The sequence below is a fragment of the Phragmites australis genome, chromosome 9 (genome assembly GCF_958298935.1).
Source record: "Phragmites australis chromosome 9, lpPhrAust1.1, whole genome shotgun sequence".
In the NCBI taxonomy this organism is placed as follows: Eukaryota; Viridiplantae; Streptophyta; class Magnoliopsida; order Poales; family Poaceae; genus Phragmites; species Phragmites australis.
The window spans coordinates 28,808,498-28,823,875 of NC_084929.1; the positions used below are offsets into that span (position 1 = coordinate 28,808,498).

The 15,378-nt window shown below is 41.1% G+C and overlaps 2 pseudogenes; one reads left to right on the top strand and one right to left on the bottom strand.

Annotated features, from left to right (window-relative positions):
* Positions 1 to 4,768: 4,768 nt before the first annotated feature.
* Positions 4,769 to 5,727, top strand: LOC133929018 (laccase-12-like; annotated as a pseudogene).
* Positions 5,728 to 6,170: 443 nt separating this feature from the next.
* LOC133929019 (transcription factor MYB3R-2-like) lies at positions 6,171 to 15,118 on the bottom strand (annotated as a pseudogene).
* Positions 15,119 to 15,378: the final 260 nt, after the last annotated feature.

Sequence of the window (15,378 nt, forward strand, 5' to 3'; positions counted from 1 at the left end):
AAATTAGGCTATTTGGAGTCGGGGAGCATGTGGAGGCTTTACACGCTTCAACAAGCAACAAAATGAACGTACCGTTGATTAATTTAAGCCATCGCAAAAAAAACTGATTATAAAAATCTAAATACAGTTGAATTTCGTATGGTTGAGTGACTAAGGTAATTCAACTTCATATGTATGATTGACATTGACTATGGTGTATCGATCTTTTCGTTGTTTATGCACTATGAAATATATACTATTTGCATAATACACTATTGCTCCTTGCTAGAACTTTTCTTGCTATTGTTGAGTATGTCTATATTTCAAGTGCTAGAAACCACTTATATATTTTCATCAATAAACACTAACCGCATCAACCTTATTTCTTGTGATTACAAGGATGATGCACGCACACGCACACCACCGCTCACAAGTACACCACACTCTCACACACTTGTGAGTTGCCCACTATCAGATGCTTACAAGTAAAACCATTAAAAATATTTGTATGTATGTAAATCATGTGAATTAGGATTATTAAATTTTGATGGGTGGAGTCGTACATACCCCTTGCCTCAACCACTCCACCTCAACTTATGATTAGTTGGATATTGATCCAAGACATAGGATAGTGAAAAATAAGTTGGTTTCAACCACTTCAAAAATAGCAAAACTATTGTTTGTTTGTACTAGCCACCCTGATCTTTTGGGTATTTATCACCCTTCGGTAGAATGAGATATATGGGTGCGTCTCATGTGTAAATGGCCTAAATATTGAAAAGTGTTCAAATTCACTATAAAACACATGTAGAAGTTTTTATAAAAAACTAAAAAAACCACGGCTATATGCGAGGTTATGATCTATATCCATACCAAATTTAAAGAACAACAAAAAAAAACAGGGTTGAATTTGTTCTTGAAATTTTGCATGGGTACAACTATAGCTAAGAATTTGTTCAGAATTTCTAAAAACTTCTACTTATGTTGAAGAGTTTATAAATTTTTTAATAGTTCGGTCTTTTTCACCTTAAATGATCCTGTGATATATACAGTATATGATCCATCTTGTATGTGATGTTTAGTGCCTTCATGCGTCTACCTACTCCCTCCGGTCACAAAGAGTATCATTTTAGGTTAGATGCAATCAATATGTTTTAACTTTAGCCATCAAATACCTCTTAAAATATTCTGATTGAACATTTGAAAACAATGATGGACCCAGCTCTAAATGTTAGGTGGGGGCGGAGACACACAGAGAACAAGCCATGGCACTGTTGCAGCTTGCCTTCTCGTTGACTGTCCTGGCCGAGGATAAGGAAGGATAGAGGTTACCACCGGCTGCTAATAGGGACAATCTGCCCCTGATTGAAAATAGTACCGTTAGATCTATCTTTAAAAGTAGTTTTATAATATTATAACTTTTGATATTTAACTATTTATTTATACTAATGATTAGCTGTCAAAGTATGTCGGTGTAAAAAACGACATTTTTTTTTAGTGGAGGGAGAATATAGAATCTAGTAGGCGATCAGAATACCAAAAGGCAAACGAACAATGTTGACTTGCGGTATGAATGCAGGCTGGACGAACCAATTTAATACTCCGAGCAAAGCTAGCAAATCAAACAGAGTCTAATGACGACCTGACTGTTGCGATACTCCAAAGTAAGATCATGTAGGTGAAGGTGATATTGCTAATCCCAGCAGCAAGCTCTCTGCCTCTTGAGTCGATCGACTAGATCTCGTGGCATGCATGCAGGCATGCATCAATCTCCTGATCACATACCAAACAGTAACAGTGACACTGTCCAGTGAGTTGCAAACGCACGCACCTGATGATTAAGCTAGTCAACTTGCGCAAACTAGGGAGTAAACGTAATCCATCAACTTGCCAAAACGAGAATCAGGGAGAGAAACACACTTCACTCACCAAAAGATCGATCGATCGATCTCTACAACTACAAGTGTTGCGTGGCTTGAAGCCGGGTACCATGCATGCATGGGCGTCTCTGCTCCGCCTTCCATTCTGCTGCTCGCCACGTCCATGGTCCTGATCTTCTCCGGCTCCGTGCAAGTCCGCGGCGCCACCAGGTGCTACACCTTCGACGTGAGTCTCCACTGACTCGCATTCGATCCGTTCATTTCCCCTTCTCTGATTTGCCGTATCTGACGCACGCAACGCTCTATGTTACTCCTTCCGATTTTAAATACTTAATGCTTTAATCAGATTTGGTTAAATTTTTAAAATTTTGATCATCAATAGCTTCCAAAATATTTAGTTTGAAAATATAAAAATCATACATGTACATTTATCTTAAAAAATACTTTCATAATATTATATTTTTATTAGATATTATAACTATATTTTAAAAGTTATTAACGATTAAAATTTTAAAAAATTGACCGGATCTTGATCAAAGCGTCAAGTATTTAAAATCGAAAGGAGTACTTACATATGCACGCTAGGTTTTTTAAATATTATTTTTTACGGAAACTTCAAAAATATTGCACAAAATTGCAAAATTACAAAAATATAACTCAATTGCGTGATGGTTTAGCGAAAATCAATTTTCACATATTGAAATAACGAAAATATCCATATTCGTGGGTCGGTTCAGCGAAAAAGAAACTCCGCATTTCCAATCAGTGAAAAATATTTTCGCTATTTGGAAGTGTGAAAAATAATTTTTCATGGAACTGTAGCACGAAAATTAAATTTTTACTGTAGAGTGCACATTATATTTTTTAGTATTGTAGCACGAAAATATTTAATTTTGATGTCAAGTTGCATACTAAAATCGCTTCGTTTTAGTCCGTTTTCACAAGTGTATCTCCAGAGACTGCAATTTCACAAGTGTATTTCCTGTCATATTTAATTTTCGCAAAAATTGGAAGTGCGAAAATTCTTTTTTCTCCGAACCAACCTGTGAAAATAGAAATTTTTGCTATTCCAATCTGTGAAAATTGATTTTCGCTAAACCATGGCGCGATTGAGTTATATTTTTTTGTAATTTTGCGATTCTATACAATATTTTTGAAATTAAAAAAAATTGCAAATAGCCAGTGGGACGCGGCTGTGCAGCAAAGAGCATCGTGACGGTGAATGGGCAGTTCCCCGGCCCCAAGATCCTTGAGGGTGATTACTATCTCAAAATAGGTTATTATAGTCACATACTAGTACGCATGTTACACGGATGACTGATCACTATCTCAAAATAGGTTACCATAGTCATGTATTAATGAAAGGAAAATTTCCAGAATAGAGTGTGCACACACCGGCTATCTAGACTATTGGTACATTTCATGCATCAATTTTGAAGCAAATCAAAGAAAAGTATTGAAAATGATAGATTTGTAAACGTAATTGTCAGTGCAGCCATATTCCGGTGGAATGCGGTAGTTTTACAGTTTTATCAGCCACATTTACTGGTTTTTTTTATGATGTGTAAATATTTTGATTTTCTATGTGTTAGTTCCAGAAGGATTGTCATGCTTTCTAGTTTTTTAATGTTTCAGTTTTTATGCATTTTTCCGATGGGATGACCACACTTTTTGATTATTTTATATGATGTGTAAATATTTTAATTTTTTATTCGTTTGTTCCGGTGGCTTGACCTTTTACCGTTTTACGGTTTTTACGAATCTCAAAACACACGAACATAACCGGTGTGTACACACCCGTTGTGCACTTGCATAGCCACCGCTCTCCCGGCCGTGATCGGAAGCTAATGCTTTTGTACGTGCATGCATGCAGGCGCGGGATCCGGCAGCTGTTCAGCGGGCGGGCGGGCGGACGGGCCGGCGTACATCACGCAGTACTTTGTTTGGTACGCGATGCGAACACGACGTGCTGAGCTGCTAGGCTGCGTACGTATAGGGATGAAAACGGACGGGAACCATTGGGAAAACTCTTTAACCGTTTTCACTTTCATATTTTCTCTGTCGGACGAAAAAGAAAACGGGATAAGCGGGAACGGGAAAAAACAAAAACGGTCGGACATAATCGGAGGGTCGAAAACGAACCAATCCGATCGGAAAAATACCGGTATCGGTCGGGATTCGAAAACACAAAATGGAAACACCGACCTACAGAACCATCAAGACATGTCAACATGTATAAGTTTAACATTATCTTCAAATAACACTGAATTAATAAATTTAATGAAACAATCCAATCAGCAAGTCGTATTAAAGTAAAAAAATATCATATGCTTTTTCGATTCATATGATATATCATTTTTTATCAATATTTCACTTAAACAATACAAGATACGATGATACAACAATATAAGATTTAGGACCGAGCAGTAGCTCGGTTGGTTTGCTCTCAGTGGCAGACTGACAGGGATCGACCCACGAGCCTCATCGGGGGTTTTTCCTTAGTAGTTAGGGGTATGCACATACGTACCCATTTAGCGAGAATATATCTGTAACGTGTATGCTTAGGACATGCACGTGTGTGCGCGCGTTAGACGTGAATGTGATGTAAGTGAGTTATGTACGTCATGTTTTGTACCCCTCTAAAAAAGAATCACATAAACCTTAACTCGATACTTGAGCTTATAATAAACATAAGTGATAAGTCTCAACCAAAGACATAAGTGAGCGTAGAGGTGAAAATGGACGAAAACGGTCAGAAAAATCTCCTACCGTTTTCACTTTCACATTTTCTCAGTCGGACGAAAACGAAAACGGGAAAGACGGGAACGGGAAAAAACGAAAACGAAATGAAAAAAATAGGATACGGCACCGAAACGGAACGGGATTTTACATCAAGCCGCTGACCGTTCATGACCGTCATCATGAACGGCCAGACCGCAAACGTCCTGCTCACCGCGCTGCCGACGTACCCCAACGCCAACTTCTACATGCTGGTGCGGCCGTACAGCACGATCCAGGGGACCTTCGACAACAACACAACCGTCGCCGGCATTGTGGAGAGTATGAGAACCCCGCGGCGGAGCCCACCTCGTCATGCTTCAACAAGAACCTCCCGGTTTGGACTCCCACGCCACGCCGCCACAGATCAACGACACCAGCTTCGTGTCCAACTACACCGCGAATCTCCGGAGCCTCGCGAGCGCCGAGTACCCGGCCGCCGTGCCGCAGGGGGTGGACCGGCGGTTCCTCTTCACCGTCGGCCTCGGCACGCACCCGTGCGCCGTCAACGGGACGTGCCAGGGCCCGAGGCTCGCGGAGTCCATCAACAACGTCCCCATGGTGCTCCCCACAACAGCGTTGCTGTAGTCGCACTACTACGGCGTGTACTCCCCTGACTTCCCCGTCGAGCCGCCGGTGCCGTTCAACTACACCGGCACGCCGCCGAACAACACCAACGAGATGGACGGGACCAAGGTGGTGGTGGTGCCGTTCAACAACACCGTAGGAGCTGGTGATGAAGGACATCAGCATCGTCAGCGCCGAGAGCCACCCGCTGCACCCGCACGGCTTCAACTTCTACGTCGTCGGCCAAGGGTTCGGCAACTTCGACCCGGCGAACGACCCGGCCAAGTTCAACCTCGCCGACCCCGTCGAGCGCAACACCGTCGGCGTGCCGATATGGGTTGCGATCCGCGTATGATATGGGCGAAACGCAACACCGTCGGCTTCGTGTGCAGGCGTGTGGTTCATGCACTGTCACTTGGAGGTGCACCTGAGCTGGGGCCTGAAAATGGTGTGGCTGGAGCTAGACGGGAGCCTGCGGAACCAAAAGCTGCCGCCGCCGCCGGCCGACCTGCCCGAGTGCTAGACGCCGACCGGTCGGTCTCGATCGATCTAATTCGCCCTTCTGCTTGCAGTCCAAATATTAGTTCACGTTCACGGATGTTGTGGGTGTGGTCGCTCTTCAATTACTGACTACTGAGGACAGCTGCGTAATTCCTAGCTACTATACCTCCGTAACTTCATTTGGTGTGTTGTTTTTGCTGTTGTCGTATGTAAACAGAAGTGCAGAAGGAATTGTCAGTAATATTGAAGCCTGTACTTCAACTTGTGAGAACAGGATGTGTCGCCACAACAAATTTTACCGAACTACTGAGAACAGAATGTGCCACCACTGTGGCATATAGAAAACATTCCCAGAAAATTCTGCCATGTTACAGGCAGCCCGGTTTGGCATCACACCATACTAGGCTGAAACTAGGCAGAACAAAATTACAATGCATGAATGATCAATCAAATTATGCTTATCCCCCAATTTTACATTATTTATCACAGTTCTTCAGATAGGGAGGGCAACAGTGTCATTTCATCATCGCTAACAGAGTACAAAAAACGGAGAAACAACACTGTCCAGGTACTCCACTGAGACGATTCTTTTTCATTTTCAACTGTAAGTTTCTAAAGCTATGCTTTTTCTTTGTACACTGTTGTGCACCTTCTAATGTTGAATCACCATCTGTGAACCCACAGAATGTAACTAGAAAATTATAAAGTATCACTAGGATAAGAAACGACTTTGTACACCCCACCAAGGAGAGATGGCTGGGTGGTCCCTATTTGCGCTTAGGGACAGTCAGACACATCAGGTCTTCTTTCCCACTTCAGCAGACTGCCAGTTGTTCCTGCAAGATAGAGAGAATAAATTACAAAAAAGTCTCATGATCAAACCGTTTCAAGGACCTCCGTTCAAAAAAAACTCGACCTATAGAGGAAGATAGTCCATGGTATTACTTTAAAGGTCGAGAAAAGGCACCAAAGGCCGGCCACCCAAAGGTATTACTGAAAGCAACTTCACGGCCACCTAGGACCACACTGAAAGCGACACACAACGATGTACTTTTTTGTGAGAATCAGAGCTCGAGTCCTGGTTGGTAGCACCACAACTGGGTAAAATCAAGGTACATTTGATAGCTTAAGCTCGCAGATGACATCTTTCTCACAGTACAGCAAATGCAGATGACATCCAATTGAAAAGAAAATGAATAATACCTTTGTATTAAATCATGTCTAGCTTGGTGGTGCGTGCAAAGTCCTTGGCTAAAGTTTCCGATCCAATCTTATGGTCCTTCATTTTCCTTTCTGTCATGGAGGACCCAAGGACAAAAATGTTGCAGTTTTGAACGAATGAGGGCTTTCTGTAGTACACTTTCTCAAGGGTGTATGAAAACTATCACTGTTTAATATATCAATCTTCAAATTACTATCTTGAGCATGTGATGGTTTCTCCCTTTTTCTTCTTCTTAATATCGAAGGAGTACCTGGGAACTTTTCAGCTGCACTCTTCAATATTGATTCAACACTTGGCTGGTCAGATATGTCTCCATCCATGGGAGCGGAAGTAGTATAGACAACGGGTGATTGGAATCCATCCCCAAAGTGTTCTTGTACATGATGTGTAGAAAAAACTGGGGAGTCATTAGGGACAATATCTTCTAGCTTAGGTATCTGATAACAAAGAGAACCAAAGGAGGAGATAGACTCATTCAGCAAGGACAGTTCGCACACATTGTTGCCTGTTTCGCCTTCTGCCTTAGCTGATCCTGAACACCCCATTGTATCTGTTACGCGCTCAGCTTCAGGTGCTTCCACATTGAGCGAGTTAATTTCCAGACCCTCCTCACAAACAAAATTTATTTCTGTACCCATCTCATGAACACAATCAATTTTCAGCCCTTGTATTACTAAAGTAATAGCAGAATCATCAGGTACTAATGCCTCGCACAAAATTTCTGGCTGAGCAGTTGGCATAGAAAGAGAAAGGAAATCTGAACAGCTCTTAATATCTTTCAAATCGCAAGACGAGATGTATGTACAGAATGGTCAACTATTTCTGGGGGAGTTTTCCAATTGATACTGGGCTCCTTGTTCAAGTCAATATGGTTTGCGGCAGTTGGTAGCTTTGTATGTTTACGGTTGCCGGCAGTTGGTAGCTTTGCATGCTTATGGTTTCCGGCAGTTGGTAGCTTTGCATGTTTCAAACTATTATGAATGATATGCGCCGAAACTGGCAGAGTGCTGCTGGCATCATAGTCACCTAACCTTTTTCTTAACGAACTATTCCAATGGTTTTTTATCGAGTTGTCTGTCCTGAAAACAAGAACAAACTTACAGCAACACAGGCTGAAAATGTAAAAAATTGTTTAATTCAATGAGATGATTTATGGTAATGAAAAAATAGTAGAGCACAAAGATGATTGTACAGAAACAATATGTATTTCACTATTTTGTCAAGAATTTGAGTTCCTTTTTCAAATCTAGCATCAAGATTTTCTAGTGCAGTGCTCCATTACCATGTTAAGTATACGTGTCCATGCACCTGTTTCATACATCATCCCACTTATCTCCTGTAAATCCAGAGCATCCACCCCCCCCCCCCCCGGCCCCCAAAACCCCAACTATGACAAGAAAACAAGAGTAACGTACACATCGAAAACAAAGATTACAAAAGGTTTATAGAGGACTTACCATAAACAAGGACCCCTAACCCTAAAAGAAAACATAACAAAACTTTGAAAGTACACAACAGTCCACCTCGAAACTTAACGTCAACTATAAAAGTCTAACTAGTGAGAAAAGAGGCATCCTAACAATAGTCCCACATGGAAACACGCTCAACAAACTGGATATCAACAGCGGACAAGTAGACATGCTCACTAAAAAGGTCCTATTATTTCATTCCAGCAGTTGATCCACATTTCTATAAAGCTAATACATGAAGTCTTCATGACAAGTACAATTCCTGAATTTCTATAATGAATAACTTGTGTCTTAGATACCACATGCACATCTTTCAAATAACAGCAAAAACACTGTTTGTCTAAAGTCTTGTAAAAAAACACTGAGTACCTTCCAGGAAGAAGTTTTGCAATGTCTGCCCATTTGTTCCCATACACACGATGAGCATTAGCAAGCACACCCTCCTCCTCAACACTCCAGGCCTCTTTCCTTATTTGTGGATCCAAATGATTATGCCACCTAAATTATGAGTACCATAAAAAGTGAAGTGAGATGGCTTTAAGTTCTTTATTCTTGAAAAGTTATAATAAAACAATGAAAAATACAAGAAACCTTCCAGTGCTTATAGATATTCATATTACATATTAATCATTATTGAATTAATAGCCCAAAAACAAAGTTGCCAGCCATTTTATCTTGTTTTTGGTAAGAAACGATATTCTAGTTAAACTGATTAATGAAGAAGTCCTGCTACTTTTGGCCTTCTTCGCACCCAGAAAAAATATGGATATAAGACACATGACATTCATCATTCTGCCTATAAATAAATAAAAATATGGATATAAGACACATGCTATTCACATTCCAAGGATGCCAAAAGTTATCTACATATGATTGTGCAGCTGTGGGCAAATCACAACATCCTTTATGAGCTTCACACAACAACAGAAAACCATGGCTACGACGAAGTCAATAGATCCCTTAACTTCATACCTTGTGTATCAAAGTTTCTGTCCCCCATGGTAAACTAAACATACACTGCTCCAGGGATGAAATTGCACAGGAGTGCTGCACCACTGGAGTTTGGGGACCAAAAGGCAGGAAGGTTTTTAGTTAGGACATGTATCATGATTTTTTTATATTAATGTTTCCCTAGTAGCTGCATCATCCTGACTATAAATAAAAAATAATATTACCCAGAAGTATGCTGAAACATTCTTTGACCAATTTCTGCAATTTATCTCCGACCAATTTCTACTAGGCACGAGGAGGATGAGGTTTGCCTTGACGGGCAGGTGATACCTCAGAAGGATACCTTTCGATATTTGGGGTCGATGCTGCAGAAGGATGGTGAAATCGATGAAGATGTGAGCCATCGAATCAAAGCCGGATGGATGAAGTGGCGCCAAGCTTCCGGCGTCCTCTGCGACAAGAGAGTACCACAGAAGCTAAAAGGCAGGTTCTATAGGACGGCAATTAGACCTGCGATGTTGTATGGCGCAGAATGTTGGCCAACTAAAAGGCGACATGTCCAACGGTTGAGTGTAGCGGAGATGCGCATGCTGAGATGGATGTGTGGCCACACAAGAAAGGATCGGGTTCGGAATGATGACATACGTGATAGAGTTGGTGTAGCACCAATTGAAGAGAAGCTTGTCCAACATCGTTTGAGATGGTTTGGGCATATACAACGCAGGCCCTCAGAAGCGCATGTACATAGCGGAAAAATAAAGCGTGCGGATAATGTCAAGAGAGGTCGAGGTAGACCAAACTTGACATGGGAGGAGTCTGTAAAGAGGGATCTGAAAGACTGGAATATCACCAAAGAACTAGCCATGGACAGGGGTGCGTGGAAGTTAGCTATCCACGTGCCAGAGCCATGACTAGACTTTCAAGATCTTATGGGTTTCATCTCTAACCTACCCCAACTTGTTTGGGACTGAAAGGCTTTGTTGTTGTTGTATCTCAGATAATGAAAGGAAGAATGACTAACTTGGAGGTCTATGAAATATGAATGTGACATTTCACTAATAATTTGTTTATGGAAATATCATAGGTATGGCATTAGATGAATACCTCTCTCGGCATTGCTTGCCAATGCGACCATCTAGTGACCTTGCTATCACAGAGACCATTTTTGGGGGCCATGCTTCTTTACCATATTGATAATGATATCATCTTCCTGTAAAAGAACTCAGTAGACAAATTACAATGCAGAGCATGCAATCATTGATTTTGTGGAACAAAAAATATGAATATTTGACAAACCTCTTGGGTCCAAGGACCTTTTATAAGTTCAGGATTAAGAACCTCTTGCCATCTGTGCAGACATTGTACCTCTGTTCGATCAGGGAAAGATTCAGCTACATACATAGGCAACAGGTCTGAAGTTAGCTTAATACACTTGTGATTTTTTTTTTGGGGGGGTGGGGGTGGGGAGGGATCTACTGGCTACTTACTAGCTCAATTTCACTGTTATGAACTACAATTGTAAGAATGCTCTTCGAATCCTCTTAATATAAGGGGTACAACGTGAGTTCTACCTTGAACATTTAAAACAAGAATGGGGAGAATAGAAATAAAAGAAAAATGATTCTAGCATGCCTTGTAAACCCACTATGATGCAACACAAACAAGGCTAAAGTGTAAATGACATCACTGGAACCGCAGTCACCAACCCTGTTACTAAGATAATGCCAACCCAAGAAAAACGAAGAAGAAAATAATGTCCAAGACAGAACTTAATGAGATTATATCCTGATTCATTCTTATTTATAGATTCCTACCTATCCACTTCCTTTTCCTTTTACGATAAAAATATGATACCACCTCAATTATTGCTGCAGTAATCAACCCAGTCTATTTATCTAAGAGATAAGAGTGAATAGGCAACTAGCTTGGGAGGCAAAACAACGAGGAGTTGAGGACTCTCTTCCACGAAGCAAAAATACATAATGTCAAATATTTCTTGACCCAATAAATAGACAAACTTTGTGACAAAATGATAGTATGCGTAAGGAAAAGAAATGCGCGGTTACTAGTTTTCTCCTAAATTGCCTGTTGAATGCACAGTAAGGGATGCAGAGCATAAAGCGGAAAGCAAACCTATCTTCTTCCAATGTCTACCCTTAAAAGCATCCACTGCCTTCCGTAATGTTTCATCCTGCAGCCACATAACAAGAGCTAGATAAGCAACAGCTGTGCATTTGCGCTGGAAGTAAAGATGAAAATTTTCAAATAGAAAAGACAAAATCCCAGCGTTAGTGAAGCATTAACAGTAGTCTGGTCAGGCAGGAGCAGAAGTGAAGCACAGCAATGACAATTACACCACCCTGGACCCCACCGAAACAAAAAACGAAAAGAAATGGATGCAATAGCAGAGCAAAGTAATGGCAGATGCCTATATACAAAACAGTTAACCATTTTTGTATATGTTGGAGGTCATTGATATTTAATTCTGATTACTATGTCTACTATATATAATATAATTTTTAAAAAGGACAGTTAATTATGCCATATAGATACATGAGATGGAATTTTATTAAAGGTACACTGAATTAATTGGAAATGAAGTAGGAATGAGTTATAAGAAAATAGACTTAAATACCTCTTCTTGTGTCCAGCCACCCTTAGCTCTCCTTACTGGACCACTTGTTCGCCTGATATATGTAAGATTTGATCAGCAACATTAAAATGAGATATAAATAGTCATGTAATGAGAAACTAACTAGGATCCAGCACAATATATAAAGGACAAGGTATAATGTACAGACTGACAACTGAGGAAGCAACATCCAAGACAGTGCACTGCAGAAAAGAAATTAATTCTCATAGCTTGGATTTCTCGATTGTTTCTCAACTTTCAACCTCAACTGTTGTTCTTTCATCAAACAGCTTAATCATGAAATGATTTATTAGGATTTGAACCATGTAAAAATCTTAGAACAACTTAATATTTATTGACATGACGAACATTTGTTATAGTGGGGAGTTAGTACGATAAACAAGTTCTCTTTGGCCAAAAAAAAAAATTCTGGAAATAAGTGGGTTCCACATGATGAATTAAGTGTGGGCCTCAAAATGGGCACAACTTAACTACCATATTACCATCAGCCTATCTTCCTGTGAAGCCCTTATTCCAACTTCATAAATTAGGCATATCTAAATAGGGAACCTTTGATCCTACATAGCCATCTTGATATGCCATTACTCACATCCAGTGCAAGGGAAACCGAAAGATATACATTATGTGCACGACTAGGGTGTAATTTTCAGCTATAGAAATATAGAATAAGAGAATAACTTCCAACAACACGCACCACTAGTAAAATTAGTTCAACAACCATTTATCTAGAGATGCATAATTCCATGATATCAAATTTGTAGAGACTACAATCAATTGGCAGAACTGACAGCAAGTTAAGCAAAAACAAAGAACGAGTCTACACACTTTTGCAAAGTTAAGCTACTAAACATGATCAACAAGATAACAATGAATAAAAGAACTGCTTTCTGTATCAAAAACCATCATACTCTAAAAGAAATGGAACATTTTTTTTCTAAGTACTGAATATGATAACCTTTCCAAATGTTATTCGACAAAAGAATCAGATAAACAAATTGGATCTGACTTTCATGTATCACCACACCACAAAGCAAGCTACAAAAAGTGAAGACTGAAACACGGACCTTTAAAACCAACAGAAATCACCACTCTTACTCATGTTAACAACCGTTACAAAGTACCTTAAACATGCCTCAGGCAAGAAAATTATTCGCATTTCCAAGACAGCACAGCACAACTCAACGAAATTATTCGATGAACCGGCACAACAATGACAGAAGGAAAGCATCAGATATCCACAAATAGAGGACTAGAATTCCCATGTGTCCTTTCCAAACAACTACATCCCAGCACCTGGAGTCCTGGAATATGAAACGTCCAAACCAAATGAACCAACAGTGCATTTTAATCCCTAGGAGAACAAATATATCACGTATCAGTCTTACAAATGTAACAAATACACATAGCATCCCAAACCTAGCATTTTAGAGCAGTAAATCTCCAAAAAAAAATGTATAGCATTCAATATATTGATCCCCCCCCCCCTACAAAATCAATATCAATACACCACTTTGACATCAAGTTTCAGTCAAGACAAACTCAACTCTCAACACCACGAGTTTCTCAAAATTACAAAACTCTGAGATGTGTCACAATTCGAAGCAGCAGCAGCAACAGCAGCAGCAGCAACAACAAAAAAACATTTGTCCCAAGCAAGTTGGGGTAGACTAGAGATGAAACCCACAAGATCCAACTAAAAAGATGATGAGAAAATAATAATGATAATAAATGTACTAGTAATAGCAAAAAATAAAGTAATAACGGTACAAGAAGACTAGAGTATAAGTTATGGTTCTATCATGTGGATTGCTAATTTTCACGCGCCTCTATCCGTGAATAGTTCTTTGGGTGTATTCCATTCCTTCAAGTATCTCTTTACAGACTCATCCCATGTTAGGTTTGGTCGACCCCTGTCTCTCTTCACATTATCAGCGCACCTCAATATTCCGCTATGCACAGGTGACTCTAAAGGTCTCCGTTGGATATGTCCAAACCATCTCAACCGATATGGGATAAGCTTTTCTTCAATTAGCGCTACCCCTACCCTATCACGTATATCATCATTTTGGATCTGATCCTTTCTTGTATGGCTACAAATCCATCGCAACATACGCATCTCTACTACACTTAACTGTTAGACATGTCGTCTTTTAGTTGGCCAACATTTGACGCCATATAACATCAGGGATCGAATCGCCGTCGCGTAGAACTTACCTTTCAGCTTGTGCAGCATCCTCTTATACAATTCGAGGCAAACTACAGATATTATCAACAACACTATGATACATGTGAAAAGCTCCCACCTTTGCTGTCCAAACAGTCACCACACAGCACCAGAGATCAGAGTCAGGTTTCCATTCGGAATGGCACCCAAAATGCAACGTACTTTCGAGAATAAAACGAACAGGCGAACAGTTCCACAATCTAACCAAACCACATCTGCTAACTAATCAAACCATTCAAAACACCACCTTTCCAAGGCGAACAACAACCCCATTCGATCCACAACCCGATCAACCAAGCTAGCAAGCGCCCCAGTGAGGTAAGCAACCGCTAGTGCCCAACAACAGAGTCTCGGACAGTTCACGGCGGCGGAGAGCACTACCTGCGGCCGGAGACGGAGTCCGCCGAGCTTGACACCACAGGCAACATCCGCGCACTGCCCCCACAACTTCCTGACTTCGATACCGACGGAGTGTTCTCCACGCTCCCCTCGTGCTCATCCACCTTCACCACCGCCATCGCGCCCATCTACCGCAGCAACCACCTCATCAACACGACCGCCACCTAAAACCACACAGGAAATGGGAAAAAACAAAACTTTACACCACGACTCCCCCACGGAAACGCCTGAAAGACATAATCAAAGGGCCGCCACCGCCGCTTACAAACCGGATAACCCCCAGATCGGGGGATCGGGGAGGATCAAATGGGGAGTGAGAGATGGCGCGAACCGCGAAGCGAGCGCGAGGAGAGGCGAGACCGGCAGCCCGAAACCCTAGGCGGGGTAAAAGCACGGGGCTTTTTGCAGTACTGCGTCGCGGGCGGCTTCGGTTGTGTGTTTGGGCAGAGGCAGAGGAAGGGGAAGAACAGGAGATAGGAAGGAGGCGGCTTTCAAAAAACCTCGCCCGTTTTGGCTCCTTTCAGATATCTCCCTGATGTCATTGTGAATTGCTAGGGGTGGCTTGTGACTGAAAGTAGCAACTCCCATTTTCTTTGGGATATCAAAGAAGACTATGACAATAGCCCATAACCCGTATTTTTATCAGAGTAAATAAATTTCGTAGTTGAAGTCAGTAGTTACGTCATATATGTGTATACTATTGATGTATCTTCTCATGCAGTCCATGACTTATTATGTTGCGCGTTGAATTCACG